At 38.2% G+C, this 27,746-nt stretch overlaps 1 protein-coding gene across 1 annotated transcript in view; it reads right to left on the bottom strand.

The window, feature by feature from the left end:
* COL24A1 (collagen type XXIV alpha 1 chain) overlaps positions 1 to 27,746 on the bottom strand; it is a 441,974-nt gene that overhangs the window by 379,071 nt on the left and 35,157 nt on the right. The window contains exon 3 of the mRNA XM_081490017.1: positions 25,186 to 25,367. The gene's annotated coding sequence lies outside the window, so the exon portion shown is untranslated. The remainder of the gene's footprint in view (positions 1 to 25,185; positions 25,368 to 27,746) is intronic.

Raw genomic sequence — 27,746 nt, 5'->3', positions numbered from 1 at the left:
TAAAGGAGCCTGGCAGGCTACAGTCCATGGGGTCACAAGAGTTGGACACAACTTAGCAACAAAACAGCAACAACAACAACAACAAATGCCTATAACTTCTGTCACATGATTGCAAGTCTTGGCATACTTTAGAAAGGGGATATCTATTTCTACCAAAGTAAAAATTTAATATAACCCACATCGAAGTCTAAAGACATCCATGATGAAAAAGCAAAATGAATATTTAGCCATGTGCATGGAATTCAAGCAGTCATATTTAAAATTATTGTGATGATGCCAAAATTGTTTGGATTCTGCATGGAGGCTGACTAAGGGACATGTGTGGTGGTTATTTTCACATATTCTGATTGCTGAAGAGACCTTGAGGAGCAAAGTGAGGCTGGAGTAGGAAGGCAAGAAAGGAACTGATATTACCAAGAACTTCTATGTAATGGATAAGCTTCCCTGGTGGCTCAGATGGTAAAGTGTCCGCCTGCAATGTGGGAGACCCAGGTTCGATCCCTGGGTTGGGAAGATCCCCTGGAGAAGGAAATGGCAACCCACTCCAGTACCCTTGCCTGGAAAATTCCATGCACAGAGGAGCCTGGTAGGCTACAGTCCATGGGGTCACAAAGAGTCAGACACGACTGAGCAACTTCACTTCACTTCTATGTAATGGGCACAGTGCTAGGTACTTTAACATATCTAATGTTATAACTATCTCAATCACCCAATGAGGAGACATTATTATATTAATTTTCTGTGTAAGAAAACTGAGGCCTCAAGAGTCTAGTTGACTTTTTCAAGGTTATATAGTTAATAAATGGTAGAACTGGAACCCTTCTCAGATCCATCAGTTCTGAAATCTGCCCTCTTTGGAATCCAATGATTCCAAATTTTAGGATGTATATAAATCACATGAGTTCCTTTTATAATTACAGATTTCTGAACTTTATGTCTAGAGACTCTGAGTATGTTTGAGGTGGGGCTCAGGAATATGAATTTTTAACAAGTTTACAAATAATTGTGATGTAGATAAGATTATTATCATATGTTACCATGTCCAACCATTCCTGACTTAGTTATTGAACATAGTACTTATTGAATGCCTGTAAAACCTTTCCATGGGTAAGTGCTCTTATTCACATGTACCTGGACAGAATAATTATGACTTAACTAAAATTCCACGTTTAGATATTGATTGAATGAATGAATGAATAATGAAAGAGTGGCTGGCATGCCTACTATGTTCTAGGCAATATTCTAAGACCAAGTGTCAAGAGGGTTTCCCTGGTGGCTCAGATGTTAAAGTATCTGCCTGCAATGCAGAAGACCAGGATTCAATCACAGGGTCGAGAAGATCTCCTGGAGAAGGGAATGGCCACCCACTTCAGTATTCTTGCCTGGAGAATTCCATGGACAGAGGAGCCTGGTGGGCTATAGTCCATGGGGTCACAAAAGAGTTGGACATGACTGAGCAACAAACACTTTCAAGGGTCATGAAGATATATGACACAGTTACTACTCTTAAGGAGCTTATAACCTGCTTAGGATAGGATCTAGTAAGAAAAATCAACTGGTACAGTTGATAGAAAAATAAAGAAAGAACAATAAACTGGTGATATAGGGTAGCTGAGGCACAAAGAAGATAAAACACAATTCTATTGAGAGTGAATGGGGACATGTAAAGCTCAAATCTTTAAAAATGAGTATTTGCCAAATAGACAAGGAAGTTCAAGCCAGTCTGGGTGGAAGTGGCAGTGCAGGCAATAGCGCTGAGGTACAAAAAGCTCTGGCGCATGACCAGTTGGAATGGCTACAATATAGAGATGAGGCTGGAAAGATCACAGAGCATCTTTCAGGAATTTGGATTTAGCCTAATTTTCTTCTCTATCCACTAGTCCAGGAGTGTCTTTTATATTAGTGCAAATGGCCATCATTCCTTGGAAACTGAGAAAATATTTGAGAGATAAACTTTGATCACTTTAAAAGATGAGTCCTAGAATTTGATTTCCTTTTGTGTTTAGAACATGATGCACCTTAGTTAGGACACAGAATTTGTTAAGATAATAGGGATGTTCACTCTGGCTGCAGTAACCAGGTGGGAGCCCTAGGCTAATAGCTGGAACGATTCTTTAACTGAAGACTTTGAGAAGGCAACGAAAAGATGCATAAAAATAACTTAATAAGCACTTTGGGATGATGACTATATATACTTGTCACATAGCTAACTAAGGCATGTTTATATAAAATAGATTATAAATGATAAAATCTTCAATCCCTCCTCACTAGGGAAACTGATGAAAACAGGTTGGATGGTGAGAAAAGTTTTTAGTTCTGAGCCAGTATAGATTTCCTATCTCTTATCAATCAGACTTTGTTGATTTCTGCTGCCATTGTTTCCTTCCCCAGCCTATTTATGCTAGGAATTTTCTTCCTTTGTTCTTGTCCTATTCTCAATCTCATAAATTTACTCAAATGTGCATTTGATACAGTTGGTAGAATAATCTTCCTTTCTTGGGTTGCTGGACCAGAAGCTAGTAAGCTCTACAAAATAGGTTCTTTCAAGTGGATGCCCAGGTTCTTCAAGGTACTTTGAGCCATGTGGTGCTGGAAGAGTGTTTTATTCTGACTTTTTTGTGGGGAGTATAAGATTTATTGGGACTAGACCTAAAATCAGACAGAAACACATACACTCTAGACGCATTTTGTATAATACTAAGAGTCCATCATTCTAATTCCATACAATCCTATCACTTTGAGCAGAATCTCAAGGTTAATCTGATTGGATCATTTCACATCTTCTGTAGTCTAGCTTCCTATTAAAAAAAAATAAAAAAACAACCTGGAAGTACCAAGACCTAAGATGAGCCCACTGTCTATCATGACTTACCTTTGCTATCCCGGGTACCTGTTTCTCACTCCTCCAATGTAATGGCTCATCATTGTTCTAGTTATTCAGCATAGATTCTATATTGGTCCTTTGAGAAAGTGAACTAAATGGAAGCTACCTCTTGAAAGATAACTCACTTCTCTCTGGCAGGGAACCTTAAACAGTTCTAAGGTTATAGCTAAGAGACTAGGATAATCTGAGTCCAAACACCAGACAAGATAAAAGGGACGCGTACAATAGACTGTCCCACTAAGTACTCAATATTTTCTTTTGGTCTGCCTTTCAGACAAGTATGTATGTGTGTGTGTACACAGTTCTAAAATTTTTTTTAAATATGGCCACAGGGTTATTTGTCACAATAGCAACTTGCTTTATGTAATCAAGTGTTACAGTGGCACCATTGGTACCACTGAAGTTCACAATCTGCCAGAATTTCCATTTTTTAAAGCCTTTCTGAATGAATTCCAAAAGATACAGCATTAGCAGAAAGCCATTAATTTTCAAATGAATATATGAAGTTAAATTAAAATGGAAACTTTGTAATTTGCCTTCAAAATTTTAGGGCTTTCTCCCCCAACCCTTCCTTCTTTCTATTAAAAAATAATTGCTGCAAACAATGTGCTCCTGACACCAAACTTGGTAGCATGCTGAAGATAGAAGCGAGACTGAATGGGGGAGAATTCCATAAAGAGATGAGTTTTCTAACTGTCTTAGTCTATCTCCACATAAATTTCTTTACAGAACTATTGTTATGGAGCCATTTTATGGGAATAACAGATATTTCAGGAGGGAAAGGAAAATTTCTACTCAGATTTACTTTTCCTGACTCTCCTCTGGCAATTTCCTTCATTTTTCATAGGATGAAATTCTAGTCTTAAAGTTGCTGGAAAAATAACTTAATGTTACATCGTTTAAGAAGAGTGTGATACTGCTCTATATGTACATAAATAAAATACTTCTTATAATAGTTTTAAGGTATGTTAACAGATAACTGAGGTGCTTAGAATCATATTAGTACACTAAATGGCATCTCCTAATGCTAAAAATTTTTATCAAGAAATATATCCTTGAAAGGGAGCACGCCATGTGCATGGGCTGTGTTGCTCAGTCGTGTCTGACGCTTTTCGACCCCGTGGACTGCAGCCTGCCAGGCTCCTCTGTCCTTGGGGATTCTCCAGGCAAGAATACTAGAGTGGGTTGCCACAACCTCCTTCAGGGGATCTTCCCAAGTCAGGGATCAAACCCAGGTCTCCTGCATTGCAGGTGATTCTTTACCAACTGAGCTACCAGAGAAGCCTCACTATGTGCTTATGTAAGTTTTAAAAAAAAAAAAACCCAACAGTACCATATAAGAAATATGATGCTACTAGTACCTTTAAGCGTTTGTGTGTCCCACTTCCTTCCATCACCATTCTACCCTAGGTACATTGTTGATGTTTAAAAACAATTTTAGGATTTAGGCTTAAAGAATCTGTTGGCAAGTACATAAACAATTACCATTTACTCAAAGGCTTATGGTAGGGAGTTTTGTGAAAGCCTGTTTCTTTCCCTGCTAAAAATAAATGCATTGTTTTATAGCTTCAAACACTTCTGCAGTCTATCCATGGCTCCTTCTCTGAGTGAGGCTCATCTAGGTCTCCGCTTGGAAATGGCTCTCTCATTTCTGATCTTTCTGTGCCAGCCCTATCTGTCTGTCACAGTTGTTTCCAGGCAGACCTGAAAATAAGAGGAGTGTGTGATTAACAGCAGGACTCAATATGACTACAGTTGATTCCACTGGCTCTCATCCAATAGGAAAACTGAAACCAAATGATTATATTTGACCCTTTTATGCTCTGAAATAAGATTTCTAACATAGTCACACTTTTATTTATTCAAAGATTGCAAAGGTTTCAGGTTGGCAAGAATTCCAAGATGAAATTTTCTAAATTTACCCTTTGAATTGCACTTTCTTGAATTATTTTTCCTGATATAAAATTCTTAGGCTTTAATAGTTACTGTGATATAATATGTCTCCTATTTTGTTCAAGAAACCATGAAAGCTTATACTAATCATATGAACTAATCATGTAGAGTTATTTCCCTTCTATTTTGTGTCGTGTTCACACAGATTATTAAATCTAAATTCTTTTGCTGCGCACCTGTTGTGTGTGTGTGTATGTGAGTGGGTGGGGGGGGGGGAGGGCTCAAGAACCAATTTCTCTTTTCATTGCTGCTCTTCATTTAAGTCTGTCTATTCAGCTCTTTCCACATTTTAAATATTAGGAAGTAAATTGACTGGAAGGCATTAGTTGGATCACATACAAAGCATTTCTCTTCTCAGAGGAAATTTTAGTCATATTTAAAAATCCTTTAAGGGTACTAACAGCTCTTTAAATCAATGGAATAGTTTTTGTTAATACTGAATAAAACTAAATGAAATGTAAAAACACTTTTATATTTAAACTGTCTCAAAACTAGGGATTTGGAATAGCATCTGCCCACTCTTATCATTGATCACTTTCTTCTCAGATATTATTTAGTTTTTTAAAATTTCCCCACCCTCATAACCACTATTTCCAATGTGTAAAACAAAATTTCTGTAGCCTAGGGCCAGGATAGTATATTTTAGAATATATAATCAAGAGGAAAGTATTTAGAATTTCATTAGTGCCAGTACAAAAGTATGGAGCTTACTTTGGTTAAAGAAATACTATGTGTGGACAGAAAATATTTAGGAAATACAAGAAATGGAAAAAATTAGAGTGTGTCTTCAAGGATAATCAGCTAATTCTAGGAAAGATGGATGTCTTTCCTAAAAATCTTTGGTTTGAATAAAATGCAAAACAGTGTTGGATGACAGTAGGTGAATTTCCCCCCATCAGCATTTTATAAATGAAGGCATATAAAAGCAAGGATTTTTAAGTTCATGGACCAGATTGTATAAAACATTGTTTCCAATATGTGAAAGTTGAATAGCACTTGAATAACATGAATGAATATCTTCTTTGTGTGGAAAGCTTCTTTTAAATATGTTGTGATATTAAACACATTTATGAAAATAATGGGTGATGGTTTTAGCATTATATAGACATCACCTGGGTTATATGATACTTATGAAAGATTCTGCTAACTCTGTTACTTTTGGCTTGTGAAATCACATAGGTTTTTTTTTTAAGAAATCCACAGGAATTTGTAAAATCTCCCCTCTTTGAAAGAGAGAATCAATACTCTTTTCATGTACATATATTTGTATAGGTAGGTCTACAGCTTATAGCTGAAAAGGTACATGTGCTTGCCACAGGTAGAGTGACTTAGCTCGGTATGGAATCAAATCCTAGCTTTGCCACTTAGAAGCCATGGGATCTCAGATACATTATTTAATCTCTCTCAGCTTCAGTTTTCCTATTTGCAAACTAAAGGTAATACTACTATTCATGCTCATATGGGCACTATGAAGATTAAATGAAATAATCTATGAAAGGTACCAAATAGTCTTTGGCACATAGCACGTGCTCAACAAATGTTACTGCCTCCCAACCATCCTATGAGGTCTGCAGTCCAGGTACTGTTTATTCCAATTTAATACATTATGAAACAAACTTGAAGACAAAGCTATAGTTACAGAGCCAATGACTGGAGAGTCACATTAGGACTGCAGGTCTTTCTGATGATGATAATAATAATGACTCTTATGCTTGTTGGTTGTTTGACATTTTACTCTAAGGCTTAAACATACTTCACAAATGGTGTTCATTATTAGGAAACTGAATTCATTCATTGTACCACAATAAAGAAACAGGGCAGAAGTTTCTGGAATTGAACATACTGAGTGACTACAGATTTCAATTCCAGCAATTAATTTTATAATTAAATATTAACCTCTTTTCTTCCTCACATTTGAAATTTGCTTCTTATCCACAACCCTATGAAGCTTACACTGAAGGCAGGGAATAAACTGTCCTCTCACGGAGAGAAAAAGCTCTCTTCTCTAACAAGCCCTGTTCTTACTTGGGGCAAAACAAAACAAATGCTGCAATTACTTAAGCTATTAGTTTAAACTGAGATGCCTCTGCCATCGTACCTCCCCAAATGGTAATGATTCCTGCTTTAATGTTGATGTGCTCTGCTAAGTCACTTCAGTCATGTCTGACTCTTTGCAACCCTATGGACTCCAGGATCCTCTGTCCATAGGAATTTTCCAGGCAAGAATACTGGAGTGGGTTGCCATTTTCTCCTCCAGGGGATCTTCCCGACCATGGGAACAAACCCCTGGTCTGTTATATCTCCTGCATTGGCAGGCAGGTTCTTTACCACTAGCGTCACCTGGAAAGCCTTAATGTTGATGGCTTGCCACTAATCAGACCTGTATTTTATTTCCCTAATGATTAGTGATTTTCTTCATCTTTTCCTTGCTTGTTCTTTGTACATGTTCTCTGGAAAGTATTTTTTCAAGTCTGCCTATTTTTTTAAATTGGACTGGTTGTTTTTTGAGTTGCAGGAGTTCTTTATATATTACACATAGCCATCTCAATGGGTGTGTCTATATGATTGTAAATGTCATCAAATGCATTTGAGATTATCCTCTCATAAGATAAAATCATTTAGGAATTCTGAGCAGATGCTGTCAAGAAATTTAAAGGTTAGATGGTTCACTATGAATAAGTTAAAGAGAAAGATTGAAGGGGTGAATCCTGAAGCAAAGAAACAATATAATTATCAGTCAAGAAACAGTGAAGACCTTTGGTGGTGGAGTTGGGGAAACAGAGAAATACATGAGATTTTAATATGGCAAAATCAAAAGGGCTATAAGATTGATGGACTGTGACTGGGAGAAATCCAAGACAACTTCTTGGCTTCTCAGGAATACCAAGTGGATGGTAGTAGCATCATTCACCAAATTCAAAAGTCTAAGGAAGAGCAACACAAGTTTGGATTAAAATGAACATGAGGTAAGTGTGAGGTAGCCAGGTAGATATGACCTGGAGCTCAGCATAAAAGGCTGGGCTTGAGACATACCTATCACTATGTAGGTGAGCTTTGAAACCACAGACTGTCCAAGGATAGTGTGTAATATAAGAAAAGTGTATTGATTTCTGAGAAACACCAAAATTTATGAGCTTGGTGAAGGAAGAGGAGCCCACAAAGAAGATCAAGAAAGAATATTAATGAAGGTAAGAGCTCTAGGGAAAGAATTTCAGCTTAAGAACGTTCTAAAAACGAGTTGTCAAAAAAAAATGGGGAAAAATTCTTCTTTTGAAAATGAGTTCCCAGCCCCTGTGGCTGTTGTCAGAAGCTGGACAACAGCTTGTTTAGCTGTCATAGGAGGGATTCAATCCCTGGTGAGGATTTGGCTTCCACACCAAAAGTATACTTTTTAATGACTATAAAAATCGACTGTTTCATCAGAAAACAACGTGCATTAACAAAACCCTGGGAGATCCTTACTTATTTAATACTTGAGGTTTCCAGGACTGATTGAATTCATTAAGGAGAAACACATGAGCCTTTTTTAGTCTTCCAAGTCAAGGGGTAGGAATATCCCACTCAGAAATTGCTGCAAACATTTTTGGAATATAAGCCAAAATAATAACTGTGATTCTCTTACAAATAATGCTGCTGAAAGACTCAGACATACTGGCCAAAACACTTTGGTTCATTCCAGTAAGAGGAGTAAGAAGGTTTGCCAGTACTTTGGAAGAGAACTCCGCTTATGTCAAAGAAAGCGGCTGTGTGTGTGATAGTTTTATTTACAGTTATTAAATGTGAATATGGGAACATATTATAAAGGAAATACGAATTAGAATACAAACCATAATTACTCTTGTTCTTTGTCCCAAATCATAAGGTTTACAGAATCTCTGGAAAATGAAAGCAATAGAGGAAAACCTCTCCAAAGAGCCACTTGATAAATACTCCCTCTTCTGTCTAGAGGAAAGAGTGACCTTCTCCTGTAAGTCCTTTACTCAGTTCTGTAACTCATAATAGGGTCTACCTGCCTCAACAGGCTGACTGACAGCACAGCTACATTCTGTCAGACAAGGTCTGCTCCTGGGACGCACCATACCTGCATGAAGTTTAGATCATCCGTCAAGGCAATCCCATTGTCAGTTTCTGAGGAATGGTAACTGGCTTTCCAAACAAATGCAAAGAGTCTGGAAATCATCTCTATAGTCTACTCATAGGCAGAGCTGTTTGGAATGAAGGCAATAAATCCTTGTTGTCTTAAAGTGTAAATTAATCATTTTTGACACCCCCATACCCACATCTAAGAAAGTGAGATTTCTATAAAAACTGCATCATTTTAACATCCTTTTGGGGTCAGTGAGGATTTGAACCCTGCCTTCCCTGGTGGCTCAGATGGTAAAGAATCTGCCTGCAATGCAGAGACCTGGGTTCGATCCCCAGGTTGGGAAGATCCACTGGAGCAGGGAATGGCAATCCACTCCAGTATTCTTGCCGGGAGAATTCTATGGAGAAACGAGTCGTGGAATTCCCTATGGTGAGCTACAGTCCATGGGGTCACAAAGAATTGGACATGACTGAGCAAACAACACTTTCACACTTTCTATCATATATTAGCTGTGTAACCTTGGCTATCTTTGCCTCACTCAAATGAGGCTGTTATGAAAATTAAATGAGTTATAATACACAAAGAGCTTATAATAGTATGGGTACATAGCGCTTAGCAAATGTATGCAGGATATGCAAGGTTTCTCTACCTACCAGTTTAAAGAATTCCTCAAACCAACTAATCTTCTTCCTGAGCAGGCAATGAAAGATGACCGAGGGTGCTTAGAAAATTAAACTTTGGTTAAAAGTCTAAATAAGTTGCTTCATTTGCTGAACTATTGGAGTGACCTACCTTCTCATATCTGTTCTCCAGGGTTTGGGGTCTCTAGTCTTTTCCTGATAATGAGCCATTTATGATATAGTTCAGCTCAGTTCAGTCATTCAGTCGTGTCCGACTCTATGCAACCCCACGAACTGCAGTACTCCAGGCTTCCATGTCCATCACCAATTCCTGGAGCTTACTCAAATCAAAGTCCATCGAGTCAGTGATGCCATCCAATGATCTTATCCTCTGCTGTCACCTTCTTCTCCAGCTGTCAATCTTCCCAGCATCAGGGTCTTTTCAAATGAGTCAGTTCTTCGCATTAGGTGGCCATAGTATTGGGGTTTCAGCTTCAGCATCAGTCTTTCTAATGAATATTCAGAACTGATTTCCTTTAGGATTGACTGACTGAATCTCCTTACAGTCCAAGAGATTCTCAAGAGTATTCTCCAATACTACAGTTCAAAAGCATCAATTCTTTGGCACTCAGCTTTCTTTATAGTCCAATTCAGACATCCATACATGACTACTGGAAAAACTATAGCTTTGACTAGATGGACATTTGTTGGCAAAGTAATGCCTCTGCTTTTTAACATGCTGTCTAGGTTGGTCATAACTTTTCTTCCAAGGAGCAAGCGTCTTTTAATTTCATAGCTGCAGTCACCATCTGCAGTGATTTTGGAGCCAAAGAAAATAAAGTCTCACTATTTCCATTGTTTCCCCATCTGTTTGCCATGAAGTGATGGGACTGGATGCCATGATTTTAGTTTTCTGAATATGGAGTTTTAAGTCAACTTTTTCATTCTCCTCTTTCACTTTCATCAAGAGGCTCTTTAGTTCTTCTTCGCTTTCTGCCATAAGGGTGGGGTCATCTGCATATCTGAGGTTATTGATATTTCTCCCAGCAAACTTGATTCCAGTTTGTGCTTCATCCAGCCCAGTATTTCACATGATGTACTCTGCATATAAGTTAAATAAGCAGGGTGACAATATACAGTCTTGATGTATTCCTTTCCTGATTTGAAACCAGTCTGTTGTTCCATGTCCAGTTCTAACTGTTGCTTCTTGACCTGCATACAGATTTCTCAGGAGGCAGGTCAGGTGGTCTGGTATTCCCATCTCTTTAAGAATTTTTCATAGTTTGTTGTGATCCACACAGTCAAAGGCTTTGGCGTGGTCAATAAAGCAGAAGTAGATGTTTTTCTGAAACCCGCTTGCTTCTTTAATGATCCAGTGGATGCTGGCAATTTGATCTCTCATCCCTCTGCCTTTTCTAAATCCAGCTTGAACATTTGGAAGTTCATGGTTCATGTACTGTTGAAGCCTGGCTTGGAGAATTTGCAGCATTACTTTACTAGCATGTGAAATGAGTACAATTGTGTGGTAGTTTGAGCATTCTTTGGCATTGCCTTATTTTGGGATTGGAATGAAAACTGACCTTTTCCAGTCCTGTGGCCACTGCTGAGTTTTCCAAATTTGCTGGCACATTGTGTGCAGCACTTTCACAGTATCATCTTTTAGGATTTGAAATAGGTCAGCTGGAATTCTATCACTACCACTAACTTTGTTCATAGTGATGCTTCCTAAGGCCCACTTGATTTCACATTCCAGGATGTATGGCTCTAGGTGAGTGATCACACCATCGTGATTATCTGGGTCATGAATATCTTTTTTGTATAATTCTTCTTTGTATTCTTGCCACCTCTTCTTTATATCTTCTGCTTCTGTTAGGTCTGCACCGTTTCTGTCCTTTATTGTGCCCATCTTTGCATGAAATATTCCCTTGGTACCTCTAGTTTTCTTGACGAGATCTCTAGTCTTTGCCATTCCATTGTTTTCCTCTATTTCTTTGCATGGATCACTGAGGAAGGCTTTCTTATCTCTGCTTGCTATTCTTCGGAACTCTGCATTCCATTGGGTATATCTTACCTTTTCTCCTTTGCCTTTTGTGTCTTTTCTTTTCTCAGCTATTTGTAAGGCCTCCTCATATAACCATTTTGCCTTTTTGCATTTCTTTTGCTTGGTGATGGTCTTGATCACTGCCTCCTGTACAGTGTCACGAATTTCTTCAGGCACTCTGTCTATCAGATCTAATCCCTTGAATCTCTTCATCACTTCCACTGTACAATTGGAAGGCAACTCTTTCAATGTCACAGTAATCCAAGTCTATGCCCTGAGCAGTAATGTTGAAGAACCTGAAGTTGAACAGTTCAATGAAGGCCTACAAGACCTTCTAGAACTAACACCCAAAAAAGATGTCCTTTTCATTATAGGGGACTGGAATGCAAAAGTAGGAAATCAAGAGACACCTGGAGTAACAGGCAAATTTGGCCTTGGAGTACAAAATGAAGCAGGTCAACAGCTAACAGAGTTTTTCCAAGAGAATGCACTGGTCATAGCAAAAACCCTCTTCCAACAACACAAGAGACGACTCTATACATGGACATCACCAGATGGTCAGTACCGAAATCAGATTGATTATATTCTTTGCAGCCAAAGATGGAGAAGCTCTATACAGTCAGCAAAAACAAGACTGGGAGCTGACTGTGGCTCAGATCATGAACTCCTTATTGCCAAATTCAGACTTAAAGAAAGTAGGGAAAACCGCTAAACCATTCAGATATGATATAATGTCATCCCACAAATTTTCAGCAAGTTGATCTGTATGGAGTTCCAGGTGATGAGAGGTTTGCAGCCAGGAGAAAACCAATTTCTAAGAGTTGATATCATCTAGCTTACTAACAGTATTTGAACTAAAGCATTTTTCTATTTTAAGCTATTACCATGATCATCAAATCATACAATTTTTGAGCTGGAAGGGGTTGCTAATTATTATCAAATCCTATACTTTCATTTTATACATATATAAAGAACCTGAGACACAGAGATGTTAGGTCATTTGCTCAATATTTTTGAACAAAGAGTTGTACAGGACTAAAAATCCATCCCTCCTAATTCAGTTCCCTCACTCATACATTTGCATACATACTTTAGATCCTTACAATGTGCTACACATTGAGAGGAAGGAAGTGAATAAAACATCTCCACCCTCAAGAATCTTACAGCCTAGAGGAGAATTCTACCCTGTAAATGAACCACTACCCTACAGAGTGGTAAATACGAAGTGCTGTCATGTTGGGTGGGAAGATGTAGAGGCACTGTAGATGTTATGGTCTACTGATGACATTTCATCATCTCTGAGTAGGACCTGCTCTATGTCAACACTGTCCTAGGTTCCAGGGATACAAATTTGAAAAATCACCATCGCTGCCCTCCAAAGAGCATAAAGTTTACCACAAAGAATCACCTTCCTTGCTACATGAGTGCTGCAGACAGCACAGGCTAAGGGACTTTAGAAGACAGAACTCACCCAGGGATGGGACCACTGGGGGACATGAATGTAACACTGAAAAAAGTAACAGCGAGAACTGGGCAAGCTGTGCTCAGAATTTAGTGGATGCTAGCAGAAACGGAACATTTCCTATAACAAACTCAATTCCTTCCTCAAATGGGATAGCTGTCCTCATGACAGTCTTCTTAAGAAATTGCAAGGGAGAGCTTCAATGTGCTGAAAGGATATACTGAAAGTGTTCTTTCTTCTGCCACATGTCTTATTTTCTCTGTGCTTCCCAGCTTATCTTCTGTCTAGGATTCCTTTTATATTCAAATGTATTTTAAAGATTATTCACCTATTCCTTTCTCAATATCCACCCTAGCTGTTCCTCAACAAGTCCTTTTCCTAATCCAGTCTCTTAATGAATATTTCAAAATAGACTGTATTTTTTCATATTAAACTTCAACATTTTCCAAACATAACTCAATGTGTGACTTTTAAGGAAAAACATTTTCCAAACAGAATTGTCATAATGTTATGATTAAATATTTTCCAACCATACATATGTGAATGCATGTATGTGAATTTTAAAATAAGTATGCAAGTCTACTAAGTAAGTGAATAAAAAGAAAATATCTATATCAGTATGCCTAGACATTATTATCTAAACTTGGGTAAACCGGGATATTTTCCAAATCAAATATGAAATCATCAACCCAAGATGATTAGGAGAAGAATGATGTAATAAAATCAACTTTTAAATAGCCACAGCATGTTGTATTTCACAGGAATCCTCAAATGTTTGCTTAAGAATGGCCAAAGCAATTGAAATAAAACATAAAGTGCCAAAACAACTATTTGAAATCATATTTCTAAAAATTTATAAATTTCTCCAATTCTCTACATTACTTAGGGAAAAAGTTACTTTCCCAGGAAGGAAACTTCACTTTAAAAAACCACTGCAGTATTCCCTTTGCTAAGAAATAAGCCAAATGGTTCCAGTGCATGGAATTTTACTTGAGAAAAATTCAGAAATACAGGGAAACTTTAGTAACTCTTTGGTACTAACCACCTCTGTGTGATTCCTAGAAGTTTTCTTCCTGATGAATGATGAGCAAATAGTAATCAGTATCTACTAAGGAGCTAAATAAACAAATACTTGAGCAAGTGGTCAATGAACACCAGGAAAACACACATCAGTACAACATTCTAGAAAGAAACTGGACTGTGATCAGGCTACCTGGATTTGCCACTTACTAAGCAGAGGAGAATGGATTCCATAGACATGTTTTTTAAATGTTTCACTCTAAGTATACCACCTGATGTTTCTGACAAATGTATATTCCTGTAAAACCATTACCCTAGAGATATGGAATATTTCTATCACCCTAGAAAATTCTCTCCTGCTCCACTGCAGTCAATTTCCTTCCCTGCCCCAGGCAGCCTCTGGTTTTATTTCTATAGTTTTATCTTTTCTATAACTTCATATAAATGGAACAATATACTATATATTCTCTTGTCTATCTTCTACTCAGTTGGTTTGGTGATTCATCCACATTGTTCTACATTAGTTTTTCTTTTTTGTTACAGAACATATTTTTTTAAAAGTGCTGTCATGTGCCTTGAAGGTTATAGCAGAAGGTGAAATAATTCATAATTCTTTTAGCTAGGTTGGTGACCATTAGATAGTAGGCTGCTTTAAGGTCTGTGTTTTATTTACTTGTTTGTATATTGACTGATTGACTTCAATTTCTGTTACTTAGCCCATGGAAAGTGTGCTTGACTCACCTCTGCTATTGAATGAACACCAGGAAAACACATCTGTTCCAGCTACTTTGGCACATGAGACTCTGAAGAAAGGTACCCTGCTGGCACCCCATCATCTCAGTCCAAACTGCCCTTGCGTGCTCACCTGCCTCAGTGGAAGGAAACAGGTACTCTTCACCAAAGAAACCGATGTCGGCCAAAGTTGAAACTTGAATCCTGGCCTCATCAGTTACTACTTACTGTGTGACTATGGACAAACTACTCAATGTCACTGGGCCTCAGTTTTCTCATTTTAAAGTATGAGTCATAACTATACTGACTTCATAGGATTATCACAAGAATTAAAAGAATAATAGCATTACATATGTGCTGGGCACATAAGATTTTAATCTATAGATACTATTAAAATATTATTGTTGTCATTGAACAATTTTAAGGACACAAATTAATAAGAATGATAATGTTTTAAAATGCCAAACAGTAGCTTCATACATGCCAATCAGATGCAGTAAGTACACCTAAGTCAGTTATTAACCGAAAATCTGACTATTGACCAAGTTTTTCTCTAAGGAAATAATAAATTAGTTCCTGTGGAAGCAATGACTTTGAAGTACTTGGTGGTATTCTCATGGCTGAAGCAAGGTATATTTATTTACTTGATAACTGTGGTTTTCTGAATTGTGCCTCCCCAAGAGGCTAGGTGAATTCCTAGATCCCAGTACCTGTGAATGTGACCTTGTTTGGAAATGGGGTCTTTGCAAATATAATCAAGTTACAATGAAGCATATTAGGGTGAGCCCTAAGTAGAATGGCTGGTGTCTGTACATGAAAAAGGAGAAGGATAGTCAGATACAGAGACACAGATACACAGCAAAGCAGGGCATGTGATAATGGAGGCAGAGACTAGAATGCTGCAGCTGAAAGCAAGGAACAGCAAAACCCTTAGAAGCTAGGAAGAGGCAAAGATTCTTCCCTAGTATTTCACATGAGAGTATGGGCCTGCCTACATCCTGATTTTGGACTTGAAGACTTCAGAACTGTCAGAGAATACATTTCTGTCATTTTTTAATTAAAGTATAGTCAATTTACAATGTTGCATTAGTTTCAAGTATACAGCAAAGTGATTCAGTTATACATATTCTTTTTAAGATTCTTTTCCATTATAAGTCATTACAAGATATTGAGTATAGTTCCCTATGCTATACAGTAGGTCCTTGCTATTTACCTATTTTATATATACTAGTGTATATATGTTAATCCCAAACTCCTAATTATCTCACCCCTCCTCCCTGCTATCCCCTTTGGTAATCATAAGTTTGTTTTCTAACTTTGTGAGTCTATTTCTCTTTTGTTCATTTTGAATCATTTTTTTAGATTTCACATAAAAGTGATATCATACAAGGTTTGTCTTTCTCTGTCTGACTGACTTCACTTAGTATGATAACCTATATGTTCATCCACATTGCTCCAAATGGTACTATTTCATTCTATTTTATGACTGACTAATATTCTATTGCATACAGGTACCACATCTTCTTTATCCATCCGTCAATGGATGTTTAGGTTGCTTCCATGTCTTGGCTATTGTAAATAGTGCTTCTATGAACATTGGACTGCATGTACCTTTTTGAATTAGAATTTTCTCTGGATATATGCCCAGGGGTGGGATTGCTGGATCATATGGTAATTCTATTTTTAGTTTTTTGAGGAACCTCCATACTGTTTTTCATAATAGCTGTACCAATTTACATTCCCACCAACAATGTAGGAGGCTTCCCCTTCTCCACGTCCTCTCCAGCATTTATTGTTTGTAGACTTTTTGTCAATGGCCATTCTGACTGGTGTGAGGTGATAACCTCATTGCAACTTTGATTTGCATTCTCTAATAATTAGCAATGTTGATCATCTTTTCATGTGCCTGTTGGCCATCAGTATGTGCCCTTTGAAGAAATGTCTATTTATGTCTTCTGCCCATTTTTTGACTGGGTTGTTTGTTTTTTAGATATTAAGTTTTCTGAGCTATTTGTGTATTTTGGAAATTAATCCCTTGTTGGTAGCATCACTTGCAAATATATTCTCCCAGACTGTGGGTTGTCTTTTCATTTTGTTTATGACATTTCTGTCATTTTGAGCCACAGAATTTTCCATACTTTATTATGGCTACCTTGGGAAACTAACACATTAACTTACAGAAAAGGGGGGCGGGAATTTTCTTCATTTTTGAAGTTCATTGTGAAACAAAGCTTTACAAGTGTCCTTAGTTGGATTTTGTTCAAAATATATAGTTTGTAGGCAGGAACTTCACACTTCATTTTCCTTTTAAAATTTTTTGGAGGGGAATGATATTGTAAACTATGGAAAGACAACAACAGGAAGAAGTGTTTTAAACATGGGTATATGTTCAAGCAACATTACTGATCTTTAAAGAGTGTAAGTTACATTCTAATACTGTGGAAGTTCTTTATAATGTTTTCCAGGAGACGAAGTTTTTGAACTCCATGTTCAGGAAACCATTACATGGGGGAAAATATTGCTTTATAGGTCTCTGGCTGGGACTTTTAAGTGTTATGTATGAAAAAACTCTAAAACTGGGAGAAGGGAAATATGTCGTAACAAAGTGATTTGTATTAAGGTACAAAATGCCAAATTCTGAGGAGTGTTAATAAGCATCCTTCAAATTCATTCCTATTCAATTGCTTTTGTTCGCATTTTCAGAGTTGGTTTTAGTTGCATAAAATTTTTTTTTAAATATCCTTTGAAAATAAAAATCAAAATTTCAACACAAAGCCTTTCAAAAGCTCACAATACTTTCTAAGATATCACAGTACTAGTTAGGATAGATGACTCAGGACCGCCTCCCTACATTATGAACACACAACTGAGGTCATTTAGTAGAGTGAATGAAAGTTGCTCAGTCATGTCCGACTCTTTATGACCCCATGCCAGCCTCCTCTGTCCACTGGATTTCCTAGGTGAGAATACTGGAGTGGGTTGCCATTCCCTTCTCCAGGGGATCTTCCTGACACAATGATTGAACCCAAGTCTTCTGCATTGCAGGCTGATTCTTTACTGTCTGAGCCACAAGGGAAGCTCTAAGAGGTGTCCAAAATATGGGCAGCAGACAACATGAGGAAGAAGAAAGAGCTCTGAAGTTACATAAAGTACAGAGTGTTAAGGGACATTAGCCAATGCAGTTACATTTATTTTACCTTTTAGTTTATTTACCTCTATAATAGGATAATTCTTACCTCCACTGGTTCTTGAAAGGACTATTTGAGCTAAAATATACACAGTGGATAGAATAATTTCTAGTATTCACAGAAGTTCAATAAATACCTTTTCTCCTTCTCCATTGTATCTTAAACATACATTTGAAATCATCTCTCTGTCTCTACATGCTGGAACTGAGGAGAGGCTAGATAAAACTCTATAACTATGCTCATAGATCCAAGTTATGGTGCAATGGCTAGGAAATTCTAGGATCTGCCTTAGCACCACAGAACTTGTTAGATTTTCCTTGGAAGAAGCAGAGGCTATCATTCCAGGCAGAGCCTGGAATTGCCTGTTCAAGAGTAATCACATTTGGCCTAGTATTTAAAGATTTCTGCTTACTTTAAATTTCAGCATGATTCAAGGAAAAAATACTGAATTGGGGACAATGAGTAATAGGCTAGGATAAATCTTCCTAATCTATTTGCTTCATAATTTCTTCAACTGTAAATTCAGCAAGTGAAAATGGATTGATCTTCAAGATTATTTTGGAGCTATGTTAGCAATGGTATGTTTTAGAGTTGAGCAGCCATTGGTTTGAATCTCAGCTCTGCTATTTAATTTCTTTTCAATCTTTGCCAAGTCATTTAATCTCCTGGAGCCCTAGTGGCACCAACTGTAAAATAAGGAGTAATACCTAATTGAAAGGATCTTTGTAAGGACTCAACGAGAATAAAATACTGGAAGCAACTGGCACAAAGCATGCACTCAACAAACATTAGTTTCCTTTCACTAGAGCAGTGGTGCTCAAACTGTAGCATGAATCAGAATCATCTGGAGGTCTTGCTAAAACACAGAAGTCGTGTCCCCATAGTAACTGATGCAGTAGGTCTAGAGTAAAGGTCCCAAATTTCTAACACATGCCCTGTGATGCTCCTGATCATGCCATGAAAACCAATCCTCTGGATCAGGAGTTGGCTAACAATGGCACTTGGGTCCCCTATGGCCCACTGCTTGCCTTTGTAAATAAAGTTTTATTGGAATACACATGGTCGTTGGTTTACATATTGTCTATAGCTGCTTTTGTGCTACAATGACCAAATGGTTGCAATGGAGACTGTGCAACCTGCAAAACCTAAAATATTTGCTTTAGAGAAGAGTTGGCAGACCATTCCAGACGATCATGTGGTATTCTTTCCAAGGAGTTTTAGGGCTCTGACAATTTGTTTAAAATTTCTTTTCTGTCAGAATGCTTAGATATCTTCCCACATAATAGAAACCATGACCTTTATAAACCTGAAGACTTAATCAACTGAACTCACAAAAATAAATGGGGCTCTTGCATAGCATAGTTGTTAAGAAGGCTCTTGGATCTGAACCCAGTTTTGTTTTGGAGAATTTATTTCACTTATTATATGTTAAATGGGGATACTAGTACTTACCATGTATATCATGTATGACATTATAAGGATTAAAGAGAATTATACACTTGAACCAGTTCAAAAAGTCCCTGGTATGTAGAAAGCCCTTGATAAGTGTTAGCTGCCATTATCATCATCATTATTATTATTATTAAAATAACCTTTCAGAGTGTTCTGTTGAACCATATTTTTCTGTCCAGGGTTTTCATGCTTTGTAATTAGTACATGAGATCATTAAGTGTATCCACTTTGTGTTTATGAGACCAATGCAGCCACTTACTTTAGTTTAACGTATTTGATCACAAATCTTATCTCTAATAATTATCAAAAGCAGAGACAGAATTGCATTTTTACAGGGGTGATTCATTAGAATTAATGAAAAAGTAAGTAGGACGGACCTTACCCAAACCTTCCTTTTCCAGCAATCCTTTTTGGACCCTTGAAAGCTTTTCTGAAGTGGGAAGGAGATCAAAGGTTCTTTAAATTAAAAAATCCAGCATGTCATTCTAAGGAATCCCTGCAGTCAAGCCTAAATTTCTGTCCTCAGTTGTCTGTTCTGAATGTGAGGTTCTCCAGAAAAGCCTTGGGAAGTTCTTTTTGGGTTATTTCATAGCACTGTTTTGCTTACAGACCTTTGCCTTCCAATAATATTTGAACCTGCAGCACCAAACACACAAATAATGAAATATAGAGGCTCGCACCATGATGTGAACACAGCATCAGCTCCACTCTCTCTCTTATTTTGTCCATACGTCATTTTGCTCTCACTCAATGTTGAATCCCCTCTTTCTTTTACCTCCTAACAGCGCAACAGTCTTGGTGTTGAGCAATCTACACTCGGTTCCTAGTTTTTCCCCTTATAAGTTGTGAGCCTGTACCCCTATTTCCTCTTTTCTAAAATGGGATAATGTAAGTATTGTAAATATTAAATATGAGAGCATAGTGACAAGTGCTCTGCAGAATTTCTGATGCACGTAAGGACTCAACAAATGTTACAGCTTTATCTTCCACTTTCATCACACTCATCTTTTGAACTATGTAGTGAGATTCTGTATTGTGTCATAGTCTTTTAAAAATTGTTTCCTAAATAATAAGAATCTGCGCCCTTTAAGCTTGAGTGTAACCCTCACTCAAGGAGAACAGCTGTCAGTGAAAGAATTAAAAGCAGCTGGAGCTAGGATGGTCATTCCTTTAGGGAGAGCTGGAGAGTGCAAGAGGGCCAGAGGAAACTATTAGGCCAGGATAAATTAATTGCTGCATGGGAGTCATGATTTGCTATTGGAGAAGCCCTCTGGTGTTAATCAGGCAATTAACACTTGGGTTAAAAATAGTATCTAAGTTCAAGTTGAAACAGATAGGGTTGAAAGCAATGAAAATGCTCTGAGGCAATTAAAGGTGCATATAAGGTGAGAACACATATATTTTAGGAAACTGAACTGCTAAATTAGTAAGTGTTCATACAAGATTTTAAAAAAAAAAATCCCTCTAACCATGGTATTACATAGATAAAAGAATATAACATATAGTATTAAAGAATTTACTTAGGTTAAAAACCATGGGTGGGTGGAGAGCTTGTTCCTTCATCTGTACAGTACTTCTCCATTCTAAGTCAAACTGTCTTACCGATATTACCCCAATTCTGCGTTTTGTGATGACAGCCTAGGAATTGCTGGTGAAATCTCCATAGGCCTGTCCATTGTTATAGTGGATCTGAAGCTGCAGAAGAAAACCATAATCTGCACCTTTCTATCGAGTGAAAACCAAACTCTGAACCTTTAGCTTTAAACATAAAGCTCTACAGTTCAACCTTCATTCCCCTTTACTTCTCTGCTCTCAACCAGATACAACTTTTTTTCCATTCCCCAAACAGTGACCTTCTATTTCTTGGTTCCTGGTTATAGAAAAGGGCTTCATTTGTCCATCTCAAACACTGCAACCCTTTCCCCGACACAGCTGGAGAGCAGCAGAAATTACCATGAGTTTCAGTATTCCTATTTATCGTGGTAGATGATTGAGAGGTGACCTGCAAAAAGTCTTAAACTTGTACAAAGATGTGTCAGTTTTTTACATGACAATCTGGTTTCAGTAACACCTCTCTAGCACTTGCTGAAACTTCATAGACACACGGTGATTTAAAAAAATAAATTAAAATGATTTAAATGTAAAGTAACCCATTTTCCTCCTAAACAAGAAGTTTTGAAATCTGAGGACAGAAATACTTTGACTTACATATTAAATTTATAACAGATTTTTTCAAATGGTTTTATAGATAATATCTTTGAAAGTTTCCTATTACCTTCAAATAAACAACAGAACCTCTAAAAGGTGTTGGAGAGCTGAATTAAGGATAAAAGGTTCAAATGTGCTTTGCCTGCTAGAGAATGTGGAACGTACACGTTCATCTGGTCTGGAGTTTAAATTTCCACTCTAACTCTAATTAATGAAGAATTCAAACTTCAAAAGGCAAGGAAAATTTGACTAGATTGGTTTAACCAAGATTAGTCTGATCAAGACTTTTTTTATAAACCCAGTTATTCCTAATTTATTACAGAATCTTTCTTCCTGAAAAGGGTTTCTGTTCAATTGTCTGTGGATGATAATTAACGAGGCTGACTATAAGCTAGCTGATTTACTGTGTATATGTTGTAGAAACATCTTAGAAACATTTATGAAACACAAATAATGACAATAACAAACAGTTTAGAATTTCTCTAACATCCTCAGGGATTGAAGCGTGGTATTGGGGGACAGTGGTGAGGGTGTTGTGATACCACTGAACAAGAGAAGAAGGCATGGAGAGACTACTGGGCTGGAGTGCTGGAGCAGTACGCCTTCTTCCACCACTGAGGCCTGCCTTGCATGGCTACTAATGTGTAAGTCATTCAGTCTCTCAAGATTAAATCATGTTTAATTTCTCAGAAGAACTGGCTCAGTGGCAGGAAAGAATTTATCAGGAGGGTCAGACAATTACACAATGATCTTTGGACAATGTGTAAAAAGCATCCTGATGATTACAATGATGTCTTTGTTTTATGGCAGAGCATCTTAATTGTATTTGGCCTCCTAGATGCTGGCGTTGGAATATACAAACAGCTGTTTTACATCAATGCTCATCTGGTACATTCCATACAGTCCATTGGTTGTGAAGGGCAATCAATCAATTCTCCAATTTCTCAACAACCACAGGGCCCGATAAGATATGCTTTCTTAAGACCAAATGGTTTTCATTCTGTAGCCAGCAGTATTTCACACTAGCCATGTACCTTCCTCTTCCCCACTCACTAATATATTTTTTTTCTGGTTGCCTTTAGCACCCATGACTAATAATACCCCACGCCTAATTTCAGGCTGTGTGCTGTCCTCATCTCAACTTTATCAGTTCACCCAAATCCTGTTTCCTTGAGTGAACATCACAGATGGCATCTTTTATAATTAGCACGTTGGTCATACAGATTTAGAATTGTTTTGTGGATGGTAAGATAGAACTTGTGGCCCCACTCCACCCCCTTCTCCACCATCCACTCTGGGACTCTCACTAATCAAAATTTTATGTTTCTATTGTTGAATAGGCTGAAAAACATGTTCTGTCATGCATATATGTGAGTAGATAACCTTGCAGGGAAAAGCTGATGATGTTAATCCACAACATCAGTAGTCTCATAACGCATCCTGCACCTCATAATGCAGAAAGGTTAATATTGTGAGAAACTCATTGGTTTTCTAAAAAAAAAAAAAAAATTGCAGTTGATATATGGTGTAGCTTATAAAATGTCTAATAAGTTTTCATCAAATACCATTTAAATTCAGCAATTTCCTCTAATACAAGCTAAAACTCAAAAAAAAAAATACAGGTATAAATTTTAGCAAATACTGCTTAACTTGGCATGATGTAGATAATTTAACCCTATTAAACACAAATTAATGGAGTTTCAAATAAATGTATGATCTATAAATTTGTCAACAGAGAGGAAATACAAGTGACACTGGCAAAAATTAGGATAAATTAAGACACATCAGGAAACAACTGAGATGATAAAACCTTCCAACAATGAAGAAATCACATACAAGCTTTATGTCAAAGAAACTTACGAGTGCTTCCTTGTGTCAAAATTTTAAGATGGAGAATTCTGACTTCGGTACTAGAGAACTTTCAATGACTAAACTATGGCAAATGACTCCTGTTTCATGGAAGGGTAGTATTCATTGGCTATTATTAATGATATTTGTGAACATGACACCTCCCTTCCATTACTAAGTTGCTAAAAAATGAGACTGTGTGTGTGCTAATTTGTTTCAATCATGTCCGACTCTGTGACCCCATGGACTGTAGCCCCCGAGGCTCCTCTGTCCATGGGATTCTCCAGGCAAGAATACTGGAGTGGGTTGCCATGCCCTCCTCCAGGGGATCTTCCTGACCCAGGGACCCCACATCTCTTACGTCTCCTGCATTGACAGGCGGCTTCTTTACCACTGGCACCACCCAGAAAAATGAGACTATTAAACCAATTCCTCTGCAATAACATAGTTCATGGTGTTCCCCCAAATCCACACTATGTGATGAGTCATTTTCATCCTATGTTCTTAGAGTAATGCTGCTTCTCACTAAGGTGATTGGGGAATCTTGCTCTGAAATAAAAACTCCAGTTCCTACTAATGGGCTCTCATGCTGACCCCTAAGTGGCTCTAACTCCTAATCAAGTTCACGGGAACTGTCTCCGCATCAGTACCTGTTCCTCAGAGACCAGATTTCTAGCTTGTTGCCGGTCCTTATCGGAGAAGGCAATGGCACCCCACTCCAGTACTCTTGCCTGGAAAATCCCATGGATGGAGGAGCCTGGTAGGCTACAGTCCATGGGGTCGCTGAGAGTCGGACACGACTGAGCAACTTCATTTTCACTTTTCCCTTTCATGCACTGGAGAAGGAAATGGCAACCCACTCCAGTATTCTTGCCTGGAGAATCCCAGGGATGGCGGAGCTTGGTGGGCTGCTGTCTATGGGGTCGCACAGAGTCGGACACGACTGAAGCGACTTAGCAGCAGCAGCAGCAGGTCCTTATCTGATTGTGGTGTTCTCTTCCTTCCCTGAAAACGCTACTTCAATGACAAGAGATTTATTGTTTTTAATTGCTCAGTCTAAACATGATTTAATTGCTCTTTTGATAGCTCACATGTAAAGAAAGGCTAGTGAACTCAGTTACACAGTCTGGTCTTCAGGCAGCAAGCCAATTCTGAGACGAGTTTCTGCAATCAAATTAACCACAATAGCTATTGGAATAAAGAAAATGTGGCAGGAGAGGTTAACATCATAAAAAGAAGAGAAGAATCTAAGGGGAAAATCTAAGGGGAAAATCTCCCCACTTTTTTCCTATTCTGTCTTTCAAGGGCCTTTTTGGACAAGGAACCAAGACCATTTATGAAGGTTCTATCTCATTAAGGCAAAGTCTACTGTGGACTTTCCATTCTAGAAGATTATATTGGCAAATGCCATGCTTTGATATTGTTTGCATAGTGTGTGTGCTAGGCAATTTGAAGAAGAGCCTGGATTCTCCAGTGCTATCAACGATTAGATTTTCCCCCTGAACCAAAGCATCAGTTTCTGAAAAACAGGTTTGTTTTGTTTTTTCTGGTATCCATTGTCCTACCACCTGGACTTTGTCAGGTGATTGTCTCACCTTATTAAATGAAACCCTGATTTTAGCCTGGGTTTGGACCTTTTCTTTCCCCACCTCAGTCCATCACCCTAATCCATCAAACCGCAGGAACTCACCTGCTGCTTCCTGGAATGACTGACCGACCCTCCTCTGATCCAACTGGCCCACCTGGGCTCTGAGTGCTGCTGATCCCATCACCAGGACAAGCTCTGCAACACTTCAGGCTTTGACTGCCAAGAGTCCTGCTTCAGACTGAGTGGCTCATGCTTATTATCCTACCAGGATCCATGGCTTCTGTCTGTGAGGAAAAAAAATTTACCACTTTCTAGTCAGAGCTAATACCATTAGTGAAATAAAAAGGTTGGACTAAATAATTTCTAAAATCTCTGTCAGATATAAATTCAGGGTTTCACATTTTATAGATGAAAAACTGAGGCTCACAAAGATTGATTCTTCAACAAGAAGAAAAGATGTGAAGCTGCCTATTGATAAAGATGGAGGTAGCATCGGAGTCATGCTGATGTACGTTTAACACCAGATCTCTGGAGTCTGATTTATAGCACTTCTGCAGTTTAATTCTGCGATGGTCATTTTCATGGTATAAATACTTCTATGACAACTGATTTCAAACTACCAACATGAATCAACCAGCTGCAAAATTCCTAAAACTTGAACAGTCAGCTCTTGGGAACTTGTACCAGTTAGCTCCAGCACACCCCCAACCAAGCGCTGGTTTAATAGTGATAATGGAAGGGCAGCTACTTGGTTCTATTTCCCTGCATTTCTCTAACCTTTACAGGTAAGACCACTTAACCCCAACCTTAGAGCATGACACCATCCCAGATTCTGAAATTAATCCTGTCCCTAAACCCAGGGAGCAAACACCTTAGGGTTCACTGACTGAGCACAGATTTCTTCAGGATTCCTTGAACCCTTGTTCCTGGCCTTCCTCTTTTGTTCTACTGTAAGAATAACCAGGCTCCTCAAGAACTGGCTTGCTGGTAAGTAAAATCCATCCCCAAACACACTTAGCCCATATTTTAGTCTAATATTTTATCCAGTTATGCAGGTGAGAACTGAATCACCGAGAGAGGCAGTTGCTGTTGAACTGGGGATAGCAGGCCTGGGGGTAGTGTGAGAAATGCTCATAATGAATAAGCTTCCAGATCTATAGCTGCTATAGAAATACATTGTTTCTAAAGACATTGAGTTCCTTTATCTTCTTTCACTTCTGATTTATAAAAGACCAAAAATGCACAAAAGCCTTTGATGCTGAGTCAAAGAAACAACAGATAGAGTTATATACCTCCCTCTTGAACAAAAGACATTCCACCATGATGTCATCAAAGATATATTGAATTAAAAATGCAGCCTAGGAAACTTAATGAATAGCTGTGATTTTGAAACCAGAATTTAAGACGTTCTGACTCTGGCACAAAAATGAATGAGCAGTCATATGCAGTCACGGTCACAAATCATAGTTCATTGAGCAACTTGTTAACAATTCCAAAAATAATCAGCCCGATGACAGAGAAATAAATTAATGAGAATGTATCTAACAAATGAGCTATTATGCAAACCTTTAAAATTATAATTGTGAAGATTATGCAATCACATGAAGAATGCTTATGATTTGTTTGGTAAAAAGATACAAAACTGTGTATCATTAAGAGTATTAAAATATTTTTAATTGTACATGGGGAAAAAAAGCCCTAAAAGGAGAAATTTTTAATTGTTATATTAGGGTGGCAATTATTATTTTCTTCCTTTATTTCTCACTTTCCAAATTTTCTACAATGTAGTTATATTATTCTTATACTGAAAAAAATCTAAGGTAAAAACAAATAATTAAATAAAAAATTCACAAGCATCCTAGATCCTTAATCAGGACCCTGACCACTCCCCTGAACACTGAGAAAGCCCTGCCTGAATGGGACCCTCTCTGTGATCTTGCAAGGCCTCATCACATCACTGAGACCACTTCTGATTTATAAAAGACTTGGGACAAAGTGAGGACATTTGAGGTGAGTCACTGTCATTTCATTTTTATCTCAGCTATACTGGAGTGGGTTGCCATTTCCTCCCCTGGAGTATGAAATGGCAACCCACTCCAATATTCTTGTTGGGAAAATTCCATGGACAGAGGAGCCTGGCGGGCTACGGTCCATGGGGTCACAAAGAGTCAGACACCACTGAGCGACCGAGCACACACGCACACACCCTACTGAGAGGACAGACACCCTCCTGACACACTCTCGCTCCCATGGAAGGCCTCCACTCAGGCACAGTCTGCTGGAGACCAGCCCCTTCCCTGACTGGGGTCTCTGGACCTTTCTTCCATTGTTAACTCACTCCCTTACATCTTCAACCTCTTCAAACCCTTGGGTCTAGAAGAGGACTTGGCCTTCTCCTGGCTTCCCTCAGTTGTTCCAAACTGCAGGTTCTACCCCTCTAGTAAAAGTCTCTCCTTCTTGAGTCTATTACTCCACTGCCCCTTTCCATCCTTCCTTGGTAATATCCTTTATTGTCTCCTGTAGGCCCAGGTGGCACTCGTGGTAAAGAACCCACTTGCCAATACAGGAGACATAAGAGACACAGGTTCGATTCCTGGGTCAGGAAGATCCCTTAGAGATGGGCATGGCAATCCACTCCAGTATTCTTGCCTGGAGAATTCCCA

The sequence above is a fragment of the Giraffa tippelskirchi genome, chromosome 5, assembly GCF_054371585.1.
Source record: "Giraffa tippelskirchi isolate mGirTip1 chromosome 5, T2T-mGirTip1v1.2.pri, whole genome shotgun sequence".
NCBI classification, from domain to species: Eukaryota; Metazoa; Chordata; class Mammalia; order Artiodactyla; family Giraffidae; genus Giraffa; species Giraffa tippelskirchi.
This window is presented reverse-complemented; position numbering and strand designations above follow the sequence as displayed.